The following is a 25,433-nucleotide window of genomic DNA, read 5'->3' as shown; positions in this document are numbered from 1 at the left end:
ATGCACAGGGGATGGTGTCTCAGGTTGCAGGAACAAAATAGTGTAGACGAGATGACTTAACAGAAATTTACTTCTTACAGTTCTGCGGGCTTGCAAGTCTAAGGTCAGGGCATCGGCCGATCTGGTGAGGGCCTGCTTCCTGGGTCACGGAAGGCTGTCTTCTTGATCTGTCCTCACAGGTTGGAAGGGGTGAGGGGACCTCCCGGGGTCTCTTTAGAAGGGCATTAATCACATTCCCGAGGGCTCTACCCTCATGACCTAATCACCTCTCAAAAGTCCCACCTCCAAATACCATTTCATTAGGCATTGGGTTTCAACACATGAATTTTGAGAGGACACGTTGAGTCTATAGCAGATGGGTTCATGTATTGTGTTATTAGACCTTGCTGACAAAGCTTGGAATGGAGAGCAACGACTCACAGATGGCCAGACCCAACAGAGGATTTCACTGTCAGCCAGTCCTACCCGGCCATCTCCCTGATGCAGAGACTGAGGTCTCGGAGGTTTTGGTGATTTCTACGGGGTGACCCAGTGGGATTCCTTTGAGTTTCCCATCTACTGCCCCTAGTTATTTCTGTGTCTGGGCTTGTACTCGCAGCTGGGTCTCTATAGGTCATCACTAAGTGTGCCCAAACCCAGAACGTCCACCTTCTCCATAACTACGTGAGCTAAAATGGGGCTTCTTGTCCGTCTTTTGTCGTTCTTTTTCCTCTCCTCTCCTCTCCTCTCCTCTCCTCTCCTCTCCTCTCCTCTCCTCTCCTCTCCTCTCCTCTCCTCTCCTCTCCTCTCCTCTCCTTCTCTCTCCTCTCCTCTCCTCTCCTGTCCTCTCCTCCCCTTCTCAGTTCTTTTTCAGCAATCTCAACACCCAGCGTGGGGCTCAGCTCACAATCCCAAGCTCTTCCGACTGAGCCATCCAGGAGCCCCATCCTTTCCTGTTTAATTCACTTGCTGTGGCATATGTTGGGAGTCTATCGAACCTTCTTAAATGAACACTGTTGAAGAATCTCAAGTATTCATATTCATTCGTACTCAGTAAGTACAATGTTGCCCATGTCCCTTAAAGTGTACAACACATAGAGTTTGAGGACTTGGCAGTCAATGTACTGGCATTTCGAAATTTATTTTGTTTCCAATTAATAAAACGTGAAAAAAAAAGGAAAAAGTCCTGTTCTGAAAGTTTGGCTAAAGTCCTAGAATTTGTACATGCCTTTGCAATAAGCTCATAGTATACTGCATTATCTAGTACCCTCAGCCCCTGCTCTTGGCGTCTTCAACTGACAAATTAGAGATTAAAGGACGAGGATTTCTCTTCTCCTGCCAAAGGATGGTAAATATTTTAAAATAATTTTTAAAAGTTGTGGTCAAAGGGGTGCCTGGGTGGCCCAGTCGGTCAAGCGTCGGATTTAGGCTCAAGTCGTGATTTCATGGTTCCTGAGTTGAGCCCCTGTTGGGCTCTGTGCTGACAGCTCAGAGCCTGGAGCCTGTTTTGCATTCTGTGTCTCCCTCTCTCTCTGCCTGTCCAATGCTCGCTCTCTCTTTCTCTGTCTCTCAAAAATAAACATTAAAAAAAAATTAAAAAATTGTGGTAAAATATATAAAATGAAGTTTACCATCTTAACAATTTAATTTTTAAAATTTATTTATTTATTTATTTATTTGTTTGTTTTTAAATTTTTTTTTAACGTTTATTTATTTTTGAGACAGAGACAGAGCATGAACGGGGGAGGGTCAGAGAGAGAGGGAGACACAGAATCTGAAACAGGCTCCAGGCTCCGAGTGGTCAGCACAGAGCCCGACGCAGGGCTCGAACTCACGGACCGCGAGATCATGATCTGAGCCGAAGTCGGACGCCCAGCCGACTGTGCCACCCAGGCGCCCCTGTTTTTATATTATTTTTGCTTCCCTTCCCTTATATTCATTTGTTTTGTCTCTAAAAGTCCTCATATGAGTGAAGTCATATGATATTTGTCTTTCTCTGACTAATTTCACTTAGCATAATACCCTTCAGTTCCATCCACGTAGTTGCAAATGGCAAGTTTTCATTCTTTTTGATTGCTGAGTAATACTCCAGTGTGTGTGTGTGTGTGTGTGTGTGTGTGTGTGTGTGTGTGTGTGTGTATACACACCACATCTTCTTTATCCATCCATCCGTCGATGGACATTTGGGCTCTTTCCATACTTTGGCTATTGTTGCTAGTGCTGCTATAAACATGGGGGTGCCTGTGTCCCCTCGAAACAGCACACCTGGATCCCGTGGATAAATGCCTAGTAGTGCAATTGCTGGGTCGTAGGGTAGTTTTATTTTTAGTTCTTTGAGGAACCTCCACACTGTTTTCCAGAGTGCCTGCACCAGCTTGCATTCCCACCAACGATGCAAAAGAGATCCTCTTTCTCTGCATCCTCACCAACATCTGTTGTTGCCTGAGTTGTTCATGTTAGCCGTTCTGACAGGTGCAAGGTGGTATCTCATTGTGGTTTGGATTTGTATTTCCCTGATGATGAGTGATGTGGAGCATGTTTTCATGTGTCGGTTGGCCATCTGGATGTCTTCTTTGGAGAAGTGTCTATTCCTGTCTTTAGCCCATTTCTTCACTGGATTATTTGTTTTAGGGTATTGAGTTTGATAAGTTCCTTATAGATTTTGGATACTAACCCTTTATCTGATATGTCGTTTGCAAATATCTACTCCCATTCTATTGGTTGCTTTTTAGTTTTGCTGACTGTTTCCTTTGCTGTGCAGAATCTTTTTGTCTTGCTGAAGTTCCAGTAGTTCATTTTTGCTTTTGTTTCCCTTGCCTCCAGAGACGTGTTGAGTAAGAAATTGCTGCGGCTGAAGTCAGAGAGGTTTTGCCTGCTTTCTCCTCGAGGATTTTGATGGCTTCCTGTCTTACATTGAGGTCTTTCATCCATTTTGAGTTTATTTTTGTGTCTGGTGTAAGAAAGTGGTCCAGATTCATTCTTCTGCATGTCGCTGTCCAGTTTTGCCAGCACCACTTGCTGAAGAGACTGTCTTTATTCCATTGGATATTCTTTCCTGCTTTGTGAAAGATTAGTTGGCCATACGTTTGTGGGTCCATTTCTGGGTTCTCGATTCTGTTCCCTTGATCTGAGTGTGTGTTCTTGTGCCAGTACCATACTGTCCTGATGATTACAGCTTTGTAGTGTAGCTTGAAGTACGGGATTGTGATGCCTCCTGCTTTGGTTTTCTTTTTCAAGATTGCTTTGGCTATTTGGGGTCTTTTATGGTTCCATACAAATTTTAGGATTGTTTGTTCTAGCTCTGTGAAGAATGCTGGTGTTATTTTGATAGGGATTGCAATTTCATTTCATTTCATTTCAGTTATTTATTTATTTATTTATTTATTTATTTATTTTTAATTTTTTTTCAACGTTTTAAATTTATTTTTGGGACAGAGAGAGACAGAGCATGAACGGGGGAGGGGCAGAGAGAGAGGGAGACACAGAATTGGAAACAGGCTCCAGGCTCTGAGACATCAGCCCAGAGCCCGACGCGGGGCTCGAACTCCCGGACCGTGAGATCATGACCTGGCTGAAGTCGGACGCTTAACCGACTGCGCCACCCAGGCGCCCCCATTTTATTTTTTTAGATAACTGTTATTTGTTTATTTTGAGAGAGGGTAGGCGAGTGGGGAGAGACAGAGAGAGGTGGAGAGAGAAAATGCCAAGCAGGCTCGTGCTGTCAGGACTGAGACCAGCATGGGGCTCAATCCCACACACTGTGAGATCATGACCGGAGGCAAAACCGAGAGCTGGATGCTTAATCTCGTGAGCCCCCCAAGTACCCCCAGCTTAACGATTTTAAAGTGTACATAGTTCATTTATACTAACTACATTGACAGTGTTGTCGACCCTCCACCACCTGTCTCCAGATCTCCTTCATGTTGAGAAGCTGAGAGTCTGTATATTAGGGTATTTTGTATATACAAATAAATCTACGAAGCTGACGTAGTAAATTTCTTATGGTAGAAGGTGCAATTGTGACGTTATCACTATTTTGATTTGTAGTCTCCACTTCAGCATTTCTATGCCTTTTCAGCTAACGTTTATATGGCATTTTATTGCAGATATTCTCATTGAATATTTAAAACTTATGAGAGTTAGACATTCATATCCCCCTTTTATGAATGAAGAAATTGAACTGGTCAGGCGCCTGGGTGGCTCAGTGGGTTAAGTGTCCGACTTGGGCTGAGGTCATAATCTTGCGGTTTGTGGGTTCAAGCCCCAGGTCGGGCTCTGTGCTGTCAGTTCAGAGCCTGGAATTGCTTTGGATTCTGTCTCTCTCTCTCTCTCTCTCTCTCTCTCTCTCTCTCTCTGTCCCTCCTCTGCTCACACTGTCTCTCAAAAATAAATAAACGTTAAAAAAATTAAAAAAAGAAATTGAACTGGGGATAGAGGAAAGGTAAGGACGGAGTCAAAATTCCACTTCAGTGCCCTTGCTCTGAAACCCTCTCTGCGTCCATTCGACCACACTTCAAAAGACTGTGACCAACATTTGCTTTCCTCATCTATCTATCCCACCCGTTTATTTTGGGGGGAGGCCGGGATAGGTGTTGAGAAGGTGTATTTGTGGCATTTTGTTGTAAGTTATGGGTCTTGCTCTAACAGTAGGCACCCTTGTCCCTCACGGTGGGCATCTCATCAGATTGGGGACTAGCAGGCTCTGCCTAGATGTAGCAGATGTCTATTCAAATATTACGGTAAAAACTGCCTGGGATTGTATTTAAATTGCTTCTATTCTTCACTAATTAAATTGAAGATTGTTTCTCCTGGGGCTTTTGCAGGAGTCTGGGTTTCTTCAATTGTTTGTGTTGGTCAAGGACAAAATCAATCTTTTGCATTGTAGGTTAGTGAAAAAATCCCGCTGAATGGGCTCCTTAAGTCCACAATCCTCCTACAGCAGATCTATTAAAAAAAAAAAATCAATGTATTTTTTTCTTTTTGGCAAGATAGAGCATGAGCTTTTGTTTTATTTTCTATTTGTGTATTTTGAGGCCTGAGCTTAAAATGCCTGGAGGGGTCTTAGGTACAATGGAGGCCCATGAGTTCTGTTGAGTGGGTCAGCTCCCAAGAACAGGACGGTAGAATTCAGATATTTAAAATTTTTTTTTTCAACGTTTATTTATTTTTGCGACAGAGAGAGACAGAGCATGAACGGGGGAGGAGCAGAGAGAGAGGGAGACACAGAATCAGAAACAGGCTCCAGGCTCTGAGCCATCAGCCCAGAGCCTGATGCGGGGCTCGAACTCTCAGACCGCGAGATCGTGACCTGGCTGAAGTCGGATGCTTAACCGACTGCGCCACCCAGGCGCCCCGAATTCAGATATTTTAAAGCCACACATGTGTCTCCCACCTGGCTGCCACAGTTTTTAAATCTTTAATCAGTCCTGTGAAGAGGTTAGGCTGGCAACCAGTTTGGCCTAGAACTTCATCTTTGGCCCTCACCAGTTTCATTGTCTGGCTGTCTTGTTTACAGAACGGTCTGCCATGTGATCTTTTCATTTTCAGGGAGAGGGAGGTAAAAGCAAATTGGAACAAGGAATGAGACACCAGAGCTCAGTGTCCCTCCACATCAGGGGCTTGTCACGGTTTGACCTTAACATTATTTATTTATGTTTTTTTTTTTCATATTTAAGTCATCTCTATACACAATGTGCGACTTGAACTCACAACCCCGAGATTAAGAGTCGCCTGCTCTGCAGACTGAGGCAGCCAGGCGCCCAGACTTTGACATTTTTGAACACGAATGCTTGCTTGGTCTTAAAATGTAAATCATTTCCATTTCCCTACAAAAGTGCACAACAATCCCAGTGTAACCTTTCCTCCTATCTACGGACCACAAAGACTCTCAGCTCTCAGAAGGAATAAATTCCTGGCCGTTGTGAGCACTGGTTTTGGGACAGTGTGTCTGCTAAGCCTTTTACATCCATGATCCTACTTGGTTGCAACCTGGTGAGGAAGCTGGTATTCATCCCATTTTACAGATGAGGAAAGTGAGGTTCAGAGAGGATAAGACTTACTCAAAGGTTGCACTGGTAATAAAAGCCAGAGCTAGAATCGTGTCCATTCTGTGACGAAAGTGCTCAGCATTTGAAAAAAAGCAACATTAATTTGTACAAGATTGTTGCTGAGATTCACGTTCTTCAGACTTGAGAAGTCAGGTGGCAAGAAGGAAGCATATGGATATTAAAGACAATGTCAGACAAAAAGTAAGAATTGGGTTCTACTCAACGATGTGCTCCCGTTGGTGGCATGTCAAGCTACCCAAATATTGGTTGGGGAATAGAATGCTTTTTCAGGTCACGTGTCTCTGAGTGACCCTGGACAGTTGGTGAGCATGAGTGTGTCCCCAGTGTAAATAATCAGACAGAAGTTGGATGTGTTTGAAGCTACCCAGAGATGTCTATGTGCAGCTGCTGGGAAGAGACCAGGGTGTGTGAGGAAATGAAGGTTGCTCGGTGTGCAGGCTAAAAGAGGGGTGAATCTTAGCACCCCAGATAGAAACTACAGCAGCAAATAACAGAACCAGAAGAGAGACATTTCCATCTGGATCCATCCAGGAAAGGATGTCTGTCAACTAGAACAACAAAAGCAAATACGTCACCCCTGGTTTTATCGGATCAATATGGAGGACCGAATTTAAAATGGACTTTTCAGGGGCTCCTGGGCGGCTCTGTCGGTTGAGTGTCCGACTGTTGGTTTCAGCTCAGGTCGTGATCTCAGAGTTTTGGGGATCGAGCCCCTTGTCAGGCTCTGCGCTGACAGCATGGAGCCTGCGTGGGATCCTCTCTCTGTCTCCGTATCTCTCTCTCTCTCTCTCTCTCTCTCAAGACAAATAAATAAACTTAAAACAGACTGTTCACATGCATATTTCCATTTTGACACACCTTATGCCATATAAATCATGTTGTAGGTAAAGACCTATTTTAGCCTTGTGTATTTAATTTATTTTAAAAACCAAAACACTCCTTTCTACAGAATGTCATACCACTTTGTTGTTAGGCACAAATTTTCCTAGTTACTATTTGAAACGAAATGTAGGTATTTTGTTCTTAATATTGTTTCCCAGCATTAGTTTTTTTTTTTTTTTTTAAGTTTATTTACTTATTTTGAGAGAGAGAGGAAGAGAACGAATCCCAAGCAGGCTCCTCGCCATCAGCACAGAGCCCAGCGCAGGGCTCGAACTCACGAACCGTGAGATCATGACCTGAGCTGAAACCAAGGCTCGGGTGTTTAACCCACTGAGCCACCTGGGCGCCCCTCTCAGTATCGGTTTTAAGAGATTATATGTGGGAGGGGGGGCTGGAAATCGTGTTGTTCTCTAGCTGTGCTGTAGTGTTTAAAGAATGCTGACGTGTTTCAGTATCTTTTGTAGGGTAGTGATGAAATCCTCCACTGGTCACTAGGACTAAAACATTGCTGCTTATTTCTGAATGTCAAGTCACAATAACCTCCCCCTCCTCCTCCTCCTCCTCCTCCTCCTCCTCCTCCTCCTCCTCCTCCTTCTTCCCCTTCTTCTTCTGCTTATCTTATTCATGATTCAGGTGTTTCAGACATACATTATTTGGTTGCTTTTTCTCCTTTTCTTTGCTGCCTCTTCTCATGGGATCTTTGTGCTCTGGTACTCACCTGCTAATTTGGATCTTTTAATCACATTTTAGATGAAAGGGCGTGGGAGAAGATTTTGACACATTTCATTAGACAAATGGAAATTGTGTCATATTTATATGCAAAAATGTTTTCTTCACTGAAAGTAGCAGGATTTTATTTACTTGGGAACATGTGTGTGTGTCTGTGTGTGTCTGTCAGTCTTGTCTGTCTGGCTCTGGGCACCTATGAGGACTTTTTTTTTTTAATTTTTAATTTTATTTATTTGTTAATTAAAAAAAATTTATATCCAAATTAGTTAGCATATAGTGCAACACTGATTTCAGGAGTAGAGTCCTTAGTGCCCCTTCCCCATTTAGCCCATCCCCCCTCCCACACCCGCTCCAGTAACCCTCTGTTCTCCATATTTAAGGGTCTCTTCTGTTTTGTCCCCCTCCCTGTTTTTATATTATTTTTGCCTCCCTTCCCTTATGTTCATCTGTTTTGTCTCTTAAAGTCCTCATATGAGTGAAATCATAGGATTTTTGTCTTTCTCTGACTGACTAATTTCACTTAGCATAATACCCTCCAGTTCCATCCACATAGTTGCAAATGGCAAGATTGTATTCTTTTTGATTGCCCAGTAATACTCCATCACACACACACACACACACACACACACACACACACACACACACCATATCTTCTTTATCCATTCATCCGTCGATGGACATTTGGGCTCTTTCCATACTTTGGCTATTGTTGCTAGTGCTGCTATAAACATGGGGGTGCCTGTGTCCCCTCGAAACAGCACACCTGGATCCCGTGGATAAATGCCTAGTAGTGCAATTGCTGGGTCGTAGGGTAGTTTTATTTTTAGTTCTTTGAGGAACCTCCACACTGTTTTCCAGAGTGCCTGCACCAGTTTGCATTCCCACCAACGATGCAAAAGAGATCCTCTTTCTCCGCATCCTCGCCAACATCTGTTGTTGCCTGAGTTGTTTATGTTAGTCATTCTGGCAGGTGTCAGGTGGTATCTCATTGTGGTTTTTTTTTAAAAAAAATTTTTTTTCCAACGTTTATTTATTTTTTGGGACAGAGAGAGACAGAGCATGAACGGGAGAGGGGCAGAGAGAGAGGGAGACACAGAATCGGAAACAGGCTCCAGGCTCTGAGCCATCAGCCCAGAGCCCGACGCGGGGCTCGAACTCACGGACTGTGAGATCGTGACCTGGCTGAAGTCGGACGCTTAACCGACTGCGCCACCCAGGCGCCCCTCATTGTGGTTTTGACTTGCCTTTCCCTGATGATGAGTGATGTTGAGCATGTTTTCATGTGTCGGTTGGGCATCTGGATGTCTTCTTTGGAGAAGCGTCTATTCATCACTTTAGCTCATTTCTTCACTGGATTATTTGTTTTTTGGGTATTTTGATAAGTTCCTTATAGATTTTGGATACTAACCCTTTACCTGATATGTCTTTTGCAAATACCTTCTCTCATTCTGTAGGTTGCCTTTTAGTTTTGCTGACTGTTTCCTTTGCTGTGCAGAAGCATTTTATTTTGATGAGGTCCCAGTAGTTCATTTTTGCTTTTGTTTCCCTTGCCTCCAGAGACGTGTTGAGTAAGAAGTTGCTGTGGCCGAGGTCAAAGGGGTTTTTGTCTGCTTTCTCCTCGAGGATTTTGATGGCTTCCTGTCTTACATTGAGGTCTTTCATCCATTTTGAGTTTATTTTTGTGTCTGGTGTAAGAAAGTGGTCCAGGTTCGTTTTTTTGCATGTCGCTGTCCAGTTTTCCCAGCACCACTTGCTGAAGAGACTGTCTTTTTCCATTGGACATTCTTTCCTGTTTTGTGAAAGATTAGTTGGCCATAGCTTTGTGGGTCCATTTCTGGGTTCTCGATTCTGTTCCCTTGATCTGAGTGTGTGTTCTTGTGCCAGTACCATACTGTCCTGATGATTACAGCTTTGTACTGTATCTTGAAGTCCGGGATTGTCATGCCTCCTGCTTTGGTTTTCTTTTTCCTATGAGGACTTTTTGAAAGGAAGGGATCTTCGCCCCAGGAAGAAATCCACACACTCACATAAGATTGTTTTGTTCATCCAGTTTCAATTGTGGATTCATCCCTGAACTCTTGGTTATGAGTCCTTTGTTCTGAAACATCAAAAGTCATTTTGAATAGACTTGGCTTTGTGCACTGGCTATTTGTGTGGTCCCCAGAGAACAGGGACCTGTTGGTGTTGCACCTGTGTTTTTGAAGTTGTATGAAACAGTAGGCGATCTGGACATTTCTAGATTTCATGGGTGTGCACTATGGGCCACACTTTATAGAGAAAGAACTTGATTTGGAGAGTGTGTATCATAGCGATAATGGATTAGTGAGAAATGGGGCCAGAGAAATATTAGCGTAATTCCTTGCTTAGTGGTTTTTTTCTTGGCTTGGAACATACACTAAACATGGAGATATACCAAATGCAGTGAAAAACACTGGTAAATATTTACAACCACACTGGACTCTGAGAATAAAGGACAGAGGGAGCCTGGAAGGAAGGGACCATGTCCCAGTGATGTGTGTTCAGGGAGCTCCTATATGTGATCACGTATGGGATCTGGGAATCGAAGAGGCCAGGCCTCATTAGACACCTCCTGAGAGATGAGTGTTGGATTGTTGCATCATCTTGAGTCTTACTGGATTTAAGCTATTTTCCCCCATGGTATCCCAACCATAAACCACCCAGCACAGGAGGAATACCCAGAAGTGGTTTGAGACCTCCCTGCTCTCCTTTGTCCTCAGGGAGGAAGGGGCCCTTTCACTCCTCAGTTCCTCACCTGCCATTGAGAGATACAGCAAGATCTAGAATAAATTCTCTACAACCTTGGTCTTAAAGGAGCCAACACTGTCCCCTTAGTCCACACACATGTACCCCCCCTACTAGCGATATGTACTAAATGGCCACAAACAACAACACTTGACTTCATCCCCTTGTAAACTCCACTAATCCCTTGTTTCTACTCCTATGACATCTATAAATCACGCCTTATTGTCACCTTAGTTCAGACACCAGACTGAACAGCTCTTAAACAAGGTGAGGGGTCTTTTCTAGCCCAACTCAGTAGGCCTTTTACTATCAAAGCAAGCCAAGCATGTTGCTGGTATTCAGCAAATAGTTGCTGAGCAAATCTTAAAAAGGCCAGATAGCTAGTGTCCCGTAAAATCTCTAAACATTCCCGTCTGAATTGCTTCCAACTCCTGATCAAGTTGGAACAGTGATTCGAGGTGATGTTGTCAGAGACTGCACCATTTACTTGGTGTTTTGACGATTCGTCTTGAAATTTACCCTAAGTCTATACGGCAAGTAATCTGTATAGTATTGGCATTTTGGGTTTCCCATCGATGATTATGATGCATAGCATCATACCAGTCATATTCTGGTAATTTTATTGCGTGGCTCCAGTTGTGAGGCAGGGATGAAACAGATTCATTCATTCAATTCATTGACTATCATATGCTAGGGATTATTTCATACGCCAAGATGTAAACACGAACAAGATGTGGTTATCTGTTTATCAGCAGCTTTCATGTTGGTAGGGGAGATAGATACGTGAGGGGTCTTTTGCAGTATCTAATGTGTTAAGTGACCTCAAAGAGGAAGGCAGAGAAAGGACCAAAGAATAATTGATTTCGCCCGGGACTGGGGAGTATATGCCAGGTACAAGGACAGGGTGCAGAATGAGACAGGAATGGCAACCTTCCAAGCAGAGGAAGAGACTGTGCAAAGCTCAGAGGAAGGTGTGGAGATCTCGGAGTAGTGTGCCTGGAGTCTCGGATGCCAGGAATGGCTGGCAGTGACATGGAGATGTGTAGACACTCTAGAAGGGTTTTTGTGCAGAGTAGTTTGGATTTTCCCTTGTGGGCACTGGGTGCTTTTGAATGGGTGAAAGCAGGTTCTGAGTACCACTTTTTTTTTATAGTAAATATCTACACGCAGATCTCAGTTCTTGTCTGAGGTAAATGGTAAGTGGGGACCATCACTGGCCAACAAATTATCCGCTCCAAGAAATTATCAGGGAGGCTTAAAGAAAATTCAGTGTGGGGCATGGTGACTGCCTCCACATTAGCACGCGATCTTTTCAGAAAGTGAGGGGCTCCTCCTGAATATAAGTTTGTGTATTTGTTTGCTTAGAATGAAGGGAAACAAAGGCGAACTTGAAGTGCTTCTCATTTAAGCAGTTTGACTCTGGGATCTGAGAAAGACCAGTGTTGTAATCCTGCTGCTTTTAAACTGGCTTCACACAGGACTGATGTCAGAAGAGTGCTGTAGGGGCGCCCGGGTGGCTCGGTTGGTTAAGTGGCCGGACTTCAGCTCAGGTCATGATCTCGTGGTTCATGGGTTCGAGCCCCGTATTGGACTCTGTGCTGACATCTCAGAGCCTGGAGTCTGCTTGTGATTCTGTGTCTCCCTCTCTCTCTGCCCCTCCCCTGCTTACGCTCTGTCTCTCTCTCTCAAAAATAAATAAACACACACACACACACACACAAAAGGAGTAGTAGCCAGTGGTGTGAGTAAAGTAGGAGCAACAGGAAACATTTAAAATACTGGATCTGGGTTGTTTGCTGCTGGGTGGGGTAAGAAAACCACTTAGACCCAGTATAACCTGTGTAACTGGATTTACCTGTTCTGGCCCCCTTGTCAGTGTCTGGCAAGTAGTTTTAATAAAAACAACTCAATTTGTTAGATACCTACTAGCATAGTTGCCCTGCTCATTCGTTTATCCAATAAGAAATACTTATTGAACACCTACCAAGTGCTGGTCTGAGAGGTTACATTTTAGGAAACTTTGGAAAAAGAGGGCATCTTTGTAGCCCATTTCTAGGAAAAGGCTTCCGGTGGAGGTTTCCGGGACCGTTTGAGTGAGGACTTTGTCACTAATTAATTATTCAATTAATTCAAGAGATGTTGATCGTGGTCCCTCACAGTGTGCCAGGCCCTAGCTGGGCATTGGCGTTGGGAATTTGATGTCGAACTCTGTAGGCTCAGCCCTTGTCTTCACAGAGTTTGCATGCTAGGGGGATGTATACAAACAGCCCCAGCGTGGGAGTGCAGCATGTAGGGTAAGTACGGGGAGAGTATGTCGGGTGGGTTATTCATCCCCGACTTCGAGAAAAGGCTTCTTGGAGAAAGTGGTATCTTTTTTTTTTTTTTTTAATTTTTTTTTTCAACGTTTATTTATTTTTTGGGACAGAGAGAGACAGAGCATGAACGGGGGAGGGGCAGAGAGAGAGGGAGACACAGAATCGGAAACAGGCTCCAGGCTCTGAGCCATCAGCCCAGAGCCCGACGCGGGGCTCGAACTCACAGACCGCGAGATCGTGACCTGGCTGAAGTCGGACGCTTAACCGACTGCGCCACCCAGGCGCCCCGGAGAAAGTGGTATCTAAGCAGAGCCCCGATGAAGAGTAAGAGGAAATTGGAGCAAGGGACAGGAGGGCCATTGATGGTACAGGAGGGTGTGCCGAAGCCCAGGGTGAGTGAGTGTGTGTGTGTGTGTGTGTGTGTGTGCGCACATGCTTGACCTGGCTGTGCTACGAGGTGTGGGGTGGCAGGAGAGAGGTGGGCTCTGCACAGAGTCTGATCGCACTCCGCCTTGCCCTGATCAGGTTGGGAGATACCAGTGACCCAATCAGGGGCAGGGCCGTAGGACCACTGAGCACTGGCTGGGCTGGGAGGGCATGTAGGGAGTAGGATTTAAATAGGACTTGGGGGGGCGCCTGGGTGGCGCAGTCGGTTGAGCGTCCGACTTCAGCCAGGTCACGATCTCGCGGTCCGTGAGTTCGAGCCCCGCGTCGGGCTCTGGGCTGATGGCTCAGAGCCTGGAGCCTGTTTCCGATTCTGTGTCTCCCTCTCTCTCTGCCCCTCCCCCGTTCATGCTCTGTCTCTCTCTGTCCCAAAATTAAATAAACGTTGAAAAAAAAAAAAATAGGACTTGGGGGGGCGCCTGGGTGGCGCAGTCGGTTAAGCGTCCGACTTCAGCCAGGTCACGATCTCGCGGTCTGTGAGTTCGAGCCCCGCGTCGGGCTATGGGCTGATGGCTCGGAGCCTGGAGCCTGTTTCCGATTCTGTGTCTCCCTCTCTCTCTGCCCCTCCCCCGTTCATGCTCTGTCTCTCTCTGTCCCAAAAATAAATAAACGTTGAAAAAAAATTTTTTAAATAGGACTTGGGGGGGCCTGGGTGGTTCAGCTTCTGACTCTTGATTTCAGCTGTGGTCCTGATCTCACGGTTTCCCGAGACTGAGCCAGCCATCAGGCTCTGTGCTGACAGTGTGGAACCTGCTTGGAATTCTCATTCTCTCTCTCTCTCTCTCTCTCACTCTCTCGTTGCCTCTCCCCCACTCTGGATCTCTCCGTGTCTCTCAAAAAACAAAAACAAAAAAACTTAAAAGAATTGCAGCGCCTGGGTGGCTCAGTCAGTTAAGCGTCTGACTTCGGCTCAGGTCATGATCTCAAGGTTCATGGGTTCGAGCCCCACGTCCGGCTCTGTGCCGACAGCTCAGAGCCTGGAGCCTGCTTCAGATTCTGTGTCTACCTCTCTCTCTCTCTGCCCCTCCCCCACCTGGGCTTGCTCTCTCTCTCTCTCAAAAATAAATTAAAACATTAAAAACAATTTTTTAAAAACATAAATAGGACTTGGCGACTGACTGGAGGTGGGGATCGTGAGCAGTTCCAGGAAGAGGACCCTGTTCTACCCACTAGGAAACACAACCCTTATCTGTGGAGTGGGCATAATTTTCAGGGTAATCCAAAAAGAATGAAAGCAAAGTCATCTAAGAAATCTTTGCTCTCTTGGTAGCTCAGCCAGGGGACAGATGCACCGGGGAAAGGAAAGGAATAAATTCAGAAGGGTGACTGCTCCAATTTTGATGTTTCTCCCTGCTTTTGAATTTCAAGGCCAGTCGAATATGCCTCATTAGTTTGAGGGAGACTGTGATCCTATAATCTGTTTCATTTTCAGAGAACTAGAGAGATGTGCACTTCTTTGGAGAAGGTGATTTTTGTAGCCTTTGAATAAAAGTAGTTTGAATTCCACCTTTACCTGAAAATCAATGGTGTCTGGTGTTTATCAGAAGTCAGTCAACACCCTTATGTCCCAGGTCACCCGCGCTCATATTTTTATGCCAGTCCCTGTGAGCTAAATAATCTCTAATGGTCCCCAGCTGCTAGGATTTCAAGCCCTCATTCTCTTGGATCTTCAATTTTTTTTTAATTAAAAAAAAAAAAAAAAGATCTCTTCCAGAAAAGCACATTTGATTTGTTGCTGAATTAAAGTTTTTCTCCTTCTGAACGTGTCTTGTAGGTCATTAATGGAAAAATGTAGTCCATGATGCTGCACGGTTTGCCCTTTTTATTTTGATATGTTTTAAATATAAAATATAAAAATTGTCAACACTCCGTTAAAAGAATGTATAGCTGGAATTTTAATTTGATTATCTATCCCAATTTTCTCAGGCTTTCACAGGCAAAGGCTTGTTTGAACAGCTGTACTCCTATAAATCTCAGTAACAAATGAATGAGGAATGATTTTGTGTAGCAAGTCAGATGAAAGGGACTTCCTAAGAAAGACAGATCATTAAGAGAAGGAAGAAAAACTAGCAAATATTTGAGCAATTTGGCAATGATTAAAAAATAAAGCAGTTTACTCTAATAATTCTTTTCTAATGATCTTAAAACACGCTGTCACTAGTAGAGAAAACTCCTTATTTTATTTAGGTTTTAATATTGCGTGGAAATGAAATTTAAAACTAGAGTCAGCAGCAAAGGGGAAATGCTAAACACTGAGATGCATAGAAAATAGGCATGTAGTCCGTTTTCTACTATCTGTCATTTTCTGCCATCTTGTTGTGTGCTGGGGTTGGGGGGATGGGGGGGGCAGGGGGACTGTGAAATCTGTCTGCCTCCAATCACAAAGAGATCCAATTAACATGTGAATAGATATTTGAAAGAGGTGTGGGATAGAAAGGCTTTTGGCTTTCAACATCTTACCTACTGGATAGATTAGAAAGCAAAAAATAGAGCTAAAGTAAATTCAGGGAAACATTGATTCACCCAACTGAATAAACAACTTACTGAATTTGCTAATCTAATTAATCAAATTCTGCTTCTCCTTCCAAAGTAGGTTCACAGGCAGTAAAATAAATTAAGTCAACATTTTTTTTTTTTTTTTTTTTTTACCCTCCACTTACTAAAAATAAGCTTTCTTTCCCTGGGTAAATCGGTCATTTAAATTCCCAAGGCTATGCTCCCGCAGTCCACTGGCAGGAAGCAATTGTATGGATGTAAAATTGTTTCTCTGCAGATTGCAGAGCTTGGGTTCTGAGTATTGTATCTCAGCTGTACCACCTTAACTGATGAACAGAGTATATATTTACTGAAGTTACTTTTAGACATAAATAGCCTATGGATGATGTTGATTTGCAGATATGGGAGCCTATGACTTACAGGTATATCTTTTATGAAGCTTAGAACTGTAATGATGGTGGGAAATGATGACTTTGGGGGCAAAAAAATTCTGGAAAATGAAGGGTATGTAAAATTTGAAAACAGAAGTAATTGTGACAATTTAGAGACCAGAGTAGTAAAAAGATTTCCGTTTCAGTGGTCTGCAGATCTGGGACTTCATGTTGAGTTTCCCTAACTCTAAACCACTAGAGTAAGATTGTTTCGGGTTGCTTGTAGCTTAAAGTACAGTATAACAACTTTATACATACACGCATTCACATAGATACAGTATACAAGGGAGATGAAGGACAAAGTAAGCAGACAAGAATGAAAAGCTTGCCAAGTGGTGAATGAGAAGCGCTCTGCAAGTTAGATAAAATACAGTGTGTGGATATTCTAGGTAACAAGTGTGAGTCATCAGTTGGTTTCTTTTGTTTTATTTTTTAATTTTTAAATGTTTATCTTGGAGAGAGAGAGAGAGGGACACAGTGCTAATGGGGGATTGGCAGAGAGAGAGGGAGACCCAGGATTGGAAGCAAATTCCAGGCTTTGAGCTGTCAGCACAGAGTCCGATGCGGGGCTCGAACCCACGCACCGTGGGATCATGATCTGAACTGAAGTCGGATGCTTCACCGACTGAGCCACCCTGGCACCCCTTTTTGTTTGTTCTTTAACTGCCTGATACCAGGATGCGGAAGTAAGAAGACTGCAGATGAGAATGGAGAGGGAGAACACCGTTCACATTAAAGTTCTGTCTACACTTAACGGCATTTCCTCGCCTTCGTCGTGAACAGGCACACTTCCAAGGGAGGGTCTCAGTGGAAAGTGCTCCCAGATGACTTAATGCCACCAACCCTAGTCACCTTGCTGGTGTCCTCCCCTTGAGGATCAGAGAATCCCCCAGGACTGCCTTCCCCACATTTCCTTCTCTGATGGACCTATTCCTATTCTTTGCAGTCTCATTCACCCTAGGATATCATGCCCAAAACTCACTTATATGCTCAACTAATCTTAATTAAAATGTAAGGGAAGATTAGGGCATGATCAAATGAAGTTCTGAATACACTTGAATAGTCAGGCAGCAGTTTAATGGATTAAACAGTTCTTGGAATGGCTTCCCTTTCTGACAGTAAGTCTTAGTGGTGCTGTCATTTCTTAATACCCTCTTCTACTTTCGTGCGTTGGCTGAACGTTCTCTTTTAACTTACAGATAATTTTGCTCTCTGGAAACTCATGCCCACCTCTTTGACTTCGGGTCAAAATTGCATTCCTCACACTTTTGCCCTTCAGCGGTGGGCTGTGGAATGTCATGTAAGTTATTACCTTTTTTTTTTTTTTTCCAGAATGTGAAGGATTTTCAAGCGTGGATTTGGTTGTGTAGATAGCCAAACTAGATTGCTCTCTAAGAACTCGCATCGTACTCTATCAGGTTATCCTTGACATTCACATTGGGGAGCGATTTGGCCAGATGCAGGTGAAGATGATGAACATTACCTTGTTTTAATTGTGATGGCCAAGTCACCCTTAAAAACTCACTGATTTTCCAGTGACCTTTACCCCACCCCCTCCTCCCCAGGGTCAGGTGTTAGAAACTACCTGTGTTAGTCCTTGTGAAGCATTAAGCAGAGTGTCTAGGGCCACGTAAGGGTACGTCTAAATATTAGCTGTCACTATTATTATTTTCAATATTTACAGTAAAGAGATTTATTTTTATATTTCATTCTATTTTTATTTTATCATAAAACTATTTTTATATTTTCTATGCTCTTATATGGCAAGTCGTACATCATACATATATTCCAGTAACCATAAAAATTTTATTTTTTAAATTTTTAAAAAATATTTATTTTTGGGAGAGAGAACATGGGAAGGGCAGAGGCAGAGACAGAGAGAGAGGGTGACAGAGAATCCGAAGCGGGCTCTGTGCTGACAGCAGAGAGCCTCACGTGGGGCTCGAACCCATGCACTGTGAGATCATGATCTGAGCTGAAGTCGGATGCTTAACTGACTGAGCCACCCAGGCACCTGTGAAAAATTTATGTCTCAAAAAGGTTTTATTTCTTGCCTACGGCGTTTCAGGCACTGGTGCTAGATTCTGCAGATAACAAAGATAACTTAGGTAACGTCTCTGTCCTTTGGAAACTGATGGTCTACCTTTGATAAAAATGTTTCATGCTGTAATGTGCTCATTTACGTCTTCTCAGTTGTGAGTTCATTTGAGGTCAAATTCATGGGAGCCAAAAAAATTCACGTCACCTTACCCTGAAATAGTCTAGGATTAGAAAGATAAATCGCAAAGTGCTTTGCATTGATAAAGCTACTTTTATTTCCAAATTTTTACTAGCACTTAGCACAGTAACTTAATAAATCCAGCTATTATTATCAGGCCATTTATTTTCACTGTGGCTCTTTGCATGACTTTTCATTGAAGAATATGTTTCTAGTGAGGAGGCCCCAAAGGAATAGAGCATCATGCTAAAAGGTTGACCGTTGCTGAGTTTTCCCACTTTTTTTTTTTTTTTTTTTTTAATTTTAGGAAGAGAGAGAGACAGTGTGTGAGTGGAGAAACGGGCACAGGGAGAGAGACAGAGAATCTCCAACAGGCTTCACGCTCAGGGTGGAACCTGAGGCGGGGCTCAATCTCAGGAACCATGAGATCATGACCTGAGCCAAAATCAGGAGTCAGACGCTCAACGGACTGAGCCACCCAGGTGCTCCCCTAACCAGTTTTATTAAGATATAGTTGACATACAATATCATATAGATTTAAGGTGTGCAACATAATGATCTGATAGAGGCATATATTACAAAATGATTACCACAATAAGTTTCGTTAACATCCATCACCTCGTATAGCTTTTTTTTTTTTTTTTTTTTTATGACAAATTACTTTAAAAATACTGTATTCAGTTCTGGACCCATTTGGGAATATTGGTAGCTGAAGCACGTTGACATTCCTGTTTACGCTTTAGGAGACGGTACCAAAGCAATTGTAACCATTGTTACCATATCCCAATATCCCCCTGCCGTCAGTACCTACTGTTATAAAGAGCTCCCACATTGCTTGGCTCATTTGACCTTTACAACAATTCTATGAGACATGGAGGGCAGCAGATTCTTGTCTGTTTTATGGATGTAGGCAACCTTCCTGGATAATAATGATTTCCCTAAGATCATGAAAGGAGTATCTAGCATCAGGGCTCACATCCAAGTTTCTTCGGTTCAAATCCATTGTGTTCACCGCTAGACTTTTATGGCTGGAATATTACCTACACAGGTGAAGATCCCGGGACTATTTCAGCGTGGAAAAAGATGACTGCTATCTTTCCATGCCTGAAAGCCTATTCTGTAAATGGGGCATTGGCCTTACTTGAAATTTCTCAGGGTGTAACTTTCAGTGTGTGTTACTTACGTCTACATGTATTTTGGCTTCATAAGGAAATTTGTTTGTGATCTGCAAGGCCACAGGGGGAAAATCTCCTGCCACACCCATGTGCTCTGGCCTCTGCTCACCTATCGGCTCCATTTCATTAAGTTCTCCCCAGCCCCGTTCACGACTCATTGGTTTTCTTTTCTACCACAGAACCTTTGCACTGCTAGGCCCTCTGCCTAGAAGGCCATTCCCCCTTTCCCATAGCTCTGCTTAGTTGAATCTTACAGATCCTTTAGGACTCATCCTTACAGTTTCTTGCCCAGAAAAGACTTCCCGAAAAGAATGAATGTTGCGTAACCACCTCAGTAAATGAGTGAGGGTTCCTGAGTGTAAGCAACAGAACGGGACTCCTAGCAGAAGTGGTTTGTTGAAAGGATATCGGGCAGTTCGTGGGAGAGAGCCCTTTTGGGAGGGCCGAAGACCTAGGCGCATCGCGAAGTTTTCGGGAGCGGCGTCCAAAGCCATGCCAGAGAAATGGCCCGGAGGGTGCCGGCTGCCACATGTTCTGGCCCACCGAGCGCTAGGCGCCGGGGTCTACACCACTGCCAGGAAGTCTGCTTCGTCGCAGGAGTGGTGCCGCTCGGCTCCGGGGGCTCCGCCCTGCAGCCAGCCTTGGCCCCCACACTGGGCACCTCGGTTGCCATGACCAGTCAAAGCAAATCCCGTGCATACCAGCATGATGCTCACGTGCGAATCCCTGGTTTGCAAGGGTGAATCTCACGGCCGGTGCTCCCGTCACCCTAGCTGCAGAGGAGCCCGGAGAACAGGGCGCCCTAAGTTCAGAAAGCCAGAAATCACCCCGGTACGTTGAGGCTCTCGCAAAGGTGCTCATCGGCCAGAAACATGACGCGCATCTTTGACACTGAGATGCGTGTTCTCATCTGTGTTAGGCACCAGTCATACCGACCTCACAGTGTTGTTCTAAGGATTATGTGATTTGTGAAATTGCTGAATACACTGTCCAGAGAAATGGAAGTATAAAATAATAGCATTCTTTGGCCATGACTTATATTTTTGGCCAAGACATAAAATGGAACGCTTAAGCAGCTGATTAATCTTCAATTCACTTTGGAGCTTTTTAAAATACGAAGGATATTCTGTTTCCCCCCCCAAAAAAGCATTTTAAATGGTTAGGAGAAGTTGAAAAAGCAAAGCACTTTTTATATCAGAGTGCTTCCTTTATAAATGTATATCATCTCCACATTTTTGTTTGGTAATGGAAACATACAAAATGATGCCAAACATAGAAATTGTAGTGTAAAAAAATGTGGGTGAGTTTTCAGCTACTCTTGACTTGTTTCTGAATTTTAAGTCTTTGTTCTAATCTAGTTCTTACTCCAATTTCATGGTGAATACAGCCCTCTTGTTCCAAAACAGACAATGAGCTTATTCAGCCCTCAGTGCCCTCTCTATTTGGATTTTCTGCCATGGCCTTTGGTGACTCTATTGGCAGGATTATTATCTTGGAAAAAAGGTAGACGTGACAGCTGAGTTTTTAAGCACAAGTAACAGCAGTTGTGTAAAAGCGAACGTGTACGTAAATGCTTGTAGCAGTTGCCAAATTTGCATTAACGCTAATGTTGTGAGAGTTATTAGTCATATGATTCCTGCCTTCCTCTATAGGGAAGCTCCCTCCATAGGAGAAATCAATAACAATGCAATTTCGGAGGAGAAAGAGCCAAGCAGGGTTATTTTCCCATTGGACGGAAATGTTTCTCTGTAGAACATACCAGAATTATGCTATTTGGTTGGCTTTCTTTTGCGGTAAATATTAAACGAATATAATACATTGCTAGAAAAAATAAAACATGACCCAGCTTTGCACTACCAAAAAGTGGGCTATAATTCCTGATTTCTGTCATCATCGAGGTATCTTTTATTCAGGAATATGGAGAATTCTTTTTTTTTTCATTTATTTTTTTAACATTTATTTATTTTTGAGAGATAGAGTGAGCGGAGGAGGGACAGAGAGAGAGGGAGACACAGAATCCGAAGCAGGCTCCAGGCTCTGAGCTGTCAGCACAGAGCCCAATGCGGGGCTCGAACTCATGAACCGTGAGATCATGACCTGAGCCGAAGTCGGACGCTGAGCCGACTGAGCCACCCAGGCGCCCTAGGAATATGGAGAATTCCAAGATAAGTGCTTTCAGACACCTTCTTCCGTAAGTGATGCTTCATTCTACGTCGAGCTGTGTCCTAGATTACTGAGTTTCTCGTGTTGAATTTGGAAGATTTTCCTCTCAACATGCACGCTCCGCCTCTTCCTCCTCAACCCTGTAATACTTACCTGCACGCGTGCACACACTCACAATACTCATTTACGCTTAACCTCAATGGGACATTTGCTTAATAAGACATATCCTGACGTTGGGTTTTAGTAAAGGTCTTGGCCCAGAAGTAGAGGTTACCTTATGAGCGCCACACAGTCAACAGAGCTCGCTCGAGGTAAAGAGTAAAGTAGGCAACAGTAAGTGTTGGGGATTCAGAATGTATTTCAGTTATGTGGGTAAGTATTTATGTGATCTGGGAATATCTTCCAGCTGTAAAAATTCTACTTCCGTCTCTCAAAATGCATCCTGAGCATAAGGGAGTTTTCTGTTGGTTGGGGAAGGGAAATGAGGCACACCGGGGGAGGGGGGGGGCAGGCAACGGAGAGATCTTTGCTTTAATTGGTGATGTTGCAAGTGACTCTCCAAAGAGTTCCCAGGTGACCGAGTGGGTGTATTGCCATTGCCTTTTATTTTATTGACTCACCAAATTCTTAGATTACTCACTACCTCTTGATATCGACACACCATGAAATTCTTAGAGAACCTGTTCAGTAGCGCCTCACAGAGAATTATCTTGTTAATAAACTCCGCGTTATTTGGAATTCAAGTTTAATTAAAAGGGAGAAGTAAATGATTATGTAAAGATTTTTCCTCGTTTATCTCCTTTTATTGTCTCTTTGCCTTTTCTCTAAACTCAAAGATAGATGGTATTTCAAATCCACGTTTGCAAGGTGAATTTTTGCAGCATCTGTTGTGATACCTATTCTGTCGTTAGCTCTTGAACTAAATAAATTTTTTTTTTTTTTAAATTAGAAAGGTTAAGAAGGTGTTGTGTAGTAGAGTCTGAGGGAGGTAAAAATGAAAAACAAATCTATGTTATCCAGGGATTTTAGTGTCTGAGGATGCTGTTTGAAGATAATGATTGTTTATGGGCTCTTTAAAGCTGTTTTCTTATAAGAGTTGCCAGATAACAGATTCGTTATCCGAGAGTGGTTTGAAAGGCCTTTTGAAATTGCCTGGGTGACAGTACTACCTAACGGTACTTACAAAGCTCCTTTGAAGTTGGATTTTTATATTGGAAAACCAGAAACTATTTTTCTTTTCTTCTTTTATTAAACAGAAAGTGATACACGGACCAGAGGGTTTAGTAAAATGGTATAGAAGAAATACACTGGTTATTTTCCCTGATTGACTCGGCTCTTCATCTCGGCTGTTGTGGGTTGCAGGATGTTTCTGAATTCAGATTCTTCGCATAACACGCACGATGCTTTTTGTAAATTGTATGTAGGTATCAAGAACACGCTGTCAGGCCTCACAGTTTGAGGGCCTCCGCATATCCCCTTGGACGGGAAGCCTGCCGCTCCCAGGCCTGGCTGTTCAGAGAGCTTTGGATTGAGATGAACGTTGTAGGTCACGGGACGTTCCCGCACAGCCTTTGTTACACACGGTCACGCTAAAAGAACGGGGAAAATGGAATGGGCCGTCAGGGGTCAAGGCGAGAAACTTGACGAGGCAGATACTGCGGCTTGGGTTAGTGGGAGTTTATGGGAGCCCGCGTCAGTCCAAGCTTATCTGAGCTCACAAAGGAGATTCACGGTCCACTGCTCTACAAAAGCTCGTTGGGCAGGCACTTTTCTTCCCAACTAGCTTTTAAGTGCCCCTGGGGCTCTCCACCTATTCAGCGAGGCCTCTCGGATTATGAATACATAAGCCTTAATGATTTTGGAGTCCTGAAGGAAAGACACCAACTAGAGCGTCATCAAAACTCGAAGGAACAAAGTACCCCCAATGCGCCCGGTGCTAGTGAGGAGTGCCGTGCTCAGTTTTTGCAACTGTTGGGGGACATTTTCACGTGGATAGGAAGGTTGGAACTGATGAGACATTTGCATTCGAATGGCGGAACCAGCCTCGTGTGACAGCTACAACTCCCGAGAGCGGCGGAAATGCTTTTAGTTTTCAGGGTTTGGCAGAAAGTATACAAGGCATTTGATGAATACGCAAGCTGGTTGTTTCAAGCATTGTGGACCTTCCGTCTTCCCGTAGTGAGCAGCTCTAAATATTATGCGCGCCCCCCCGCCCCCCCACTTCTCAGTTTTGTGTTTCAAAATACAAATTGTGATTGTTAGGAATATATTGAGTCTCTGGGCGTACACTTCAACTGTTCTAAGCACTGTTTGATATCATCTGAGTCTGACTCAAAATCCCTTCGTGAGAGAATAGAAACAATCATCTGAAATTTGTGATAATAGGATTTAACCTGTAGTGTCGGATTCCCTCTTCCCTTCAGTTTTTATCCAGTTTTTAATTGCCCACTGGATGATTTATTTTAGAATTGGCCTACTTTTTTTTTTTTTTTTTTTTTTTTGGCTTCAGCCCCTGTGGGCAAATGTAAATTTGCAGCTGAATTAGCAAACCGGGGAATCTCTGTGTAAGTTAATCACTACAATAGGGAATCAAGTAGCTGATTTCTCTCCTTTTCTAGATTGGCTGTGTATGGAAGGTGGCACAGCTAGGACTGGAAAAGTAGTGTGGGGGGGGTGGGATTTGTGGGGACTTGAGTGACTTTACATTGTTTTCCTAATATGAAAGGAACGTATGGTTGTTCTAGAAAACACAGAAAAGTTAAAGGAAGAGAGGAAAACCCATCCTCACTCAGAGTTTGTTAGGTGAACGTTATGACGTCCTTTATTTCAGATTCTTCTTAGGATTTTTGAAGAATTTTATATGTAGGAAGTGTGCATATATTTCTGTCATAAAGACTAATAGACTACCAACCCGTGCACCCACCATCCAGCTTTAACCCGTCTTGTTTTATCCATATCCTTGCTTGTGCCCCAGGTGCAGTCTTTCCCATTTCAGTTCAAGTTTGTCTTTCAGAATAAAACATGTTAGCGTGATTATTATAAACGCATCAAGTCCAGATATATGTATTATTTTTTATTAAAAATTTTCAATGTTTGTTCATTAAACATAGACTCCAAAGCAGGCTCCGGGCTCTGAGATGTCAGCACAGAGCCCAACGCGGGGCTTGAACCCACGAACCGCGAGATCAGGACCTGAGCCGAAGTCGGATGCTTAACCGACTGAGCCACCCAGGTGCCCCAATATATATATTTTTAATATATATTTTTAGAAGTTTATTTTATTTATTTCGAGGGGGGTGAGGGGCAGAGAGAGAGGGGGAGAGACAGAATTCCATGCTCAGCGTGCATGCAGCCTGATGTGGGGCTCGAATTCATGAACTGTGAGATCATGACCTGAGCTGAAATCAAGATTCCGTCACTGAACCGACTGAGCCACCCAGGCACCCCAAGTCTCAATATGTTTTAAATAATTCAGGATCCTGGCTTTTGCGTTTGTCATTTTCTTCCATTCCTTTCTAGTTCGGCCACACCTGTGGGTATTCCTAAATAATACGTTGTTTTATATGTTTTCAGTGTTTAAATAAGTGGAACCGTGTTTTAGTTCTTCTTCGCCACTTACTTTTTTGCGATTAATGATATCCCCATGCCTTGTGTGTGGTTGTAGCACATTTGTTTTCACTACTATGTCACTTGGTGGGAATGGACCAGTTTACCCAGTTCCCGTCAGTGGATATTTGGGGTTGGTTGTGTAGCAGATTCTGTCAGTGCCT

The 25,433-nt window shown here is 43.6% G+C and overlaps 1 long non-coding RNA gene across 2 annotated transcripts in view; it reads left to right on the top strand.

Annotated features, from left to right (window-relative positions):
* Nucleotides 1-25,433, top strand: part of LOC122489181 — a 300,673-nt gene that overhangs the window by 53,290 nt on the left and 221,950 nt on the right. The window contains exon 3 of one of the 2 annotated variants that reach the window (XR_006298858.1): nt 17,307-17,407. The exons of the other annotated variant lie outside the window; for it this stretch is intronic. This is a non-coding gene — a long non-coding RNA (uncharacterized LOC122489181). The remainder of the gene's footprint in view (nt 1-17,306; nt 17,408-25,433) is intronic. 2 annotated transcript variants of the gene reach the window in all.

Source organism: Prionailurus bengalensis, chromosome B2 (assembly GCF_016509475.1).
Source record: "Prionailurus bengalensis isolate Pbe53 chromosome B2, Fcat_Pben_1.1_paternal_pri, whole genome shotgun sequence".
NCBI lineage: Eukaryota > Metazoa > Chordata > Mammalia > Carnivora > Felidae > Prionailurus > Prionailurus bengalensis.
Note: the sequence above shows the minus strand (reverse complement) of the source record. Positions and strands in the feature narration are given on the sequence as shown.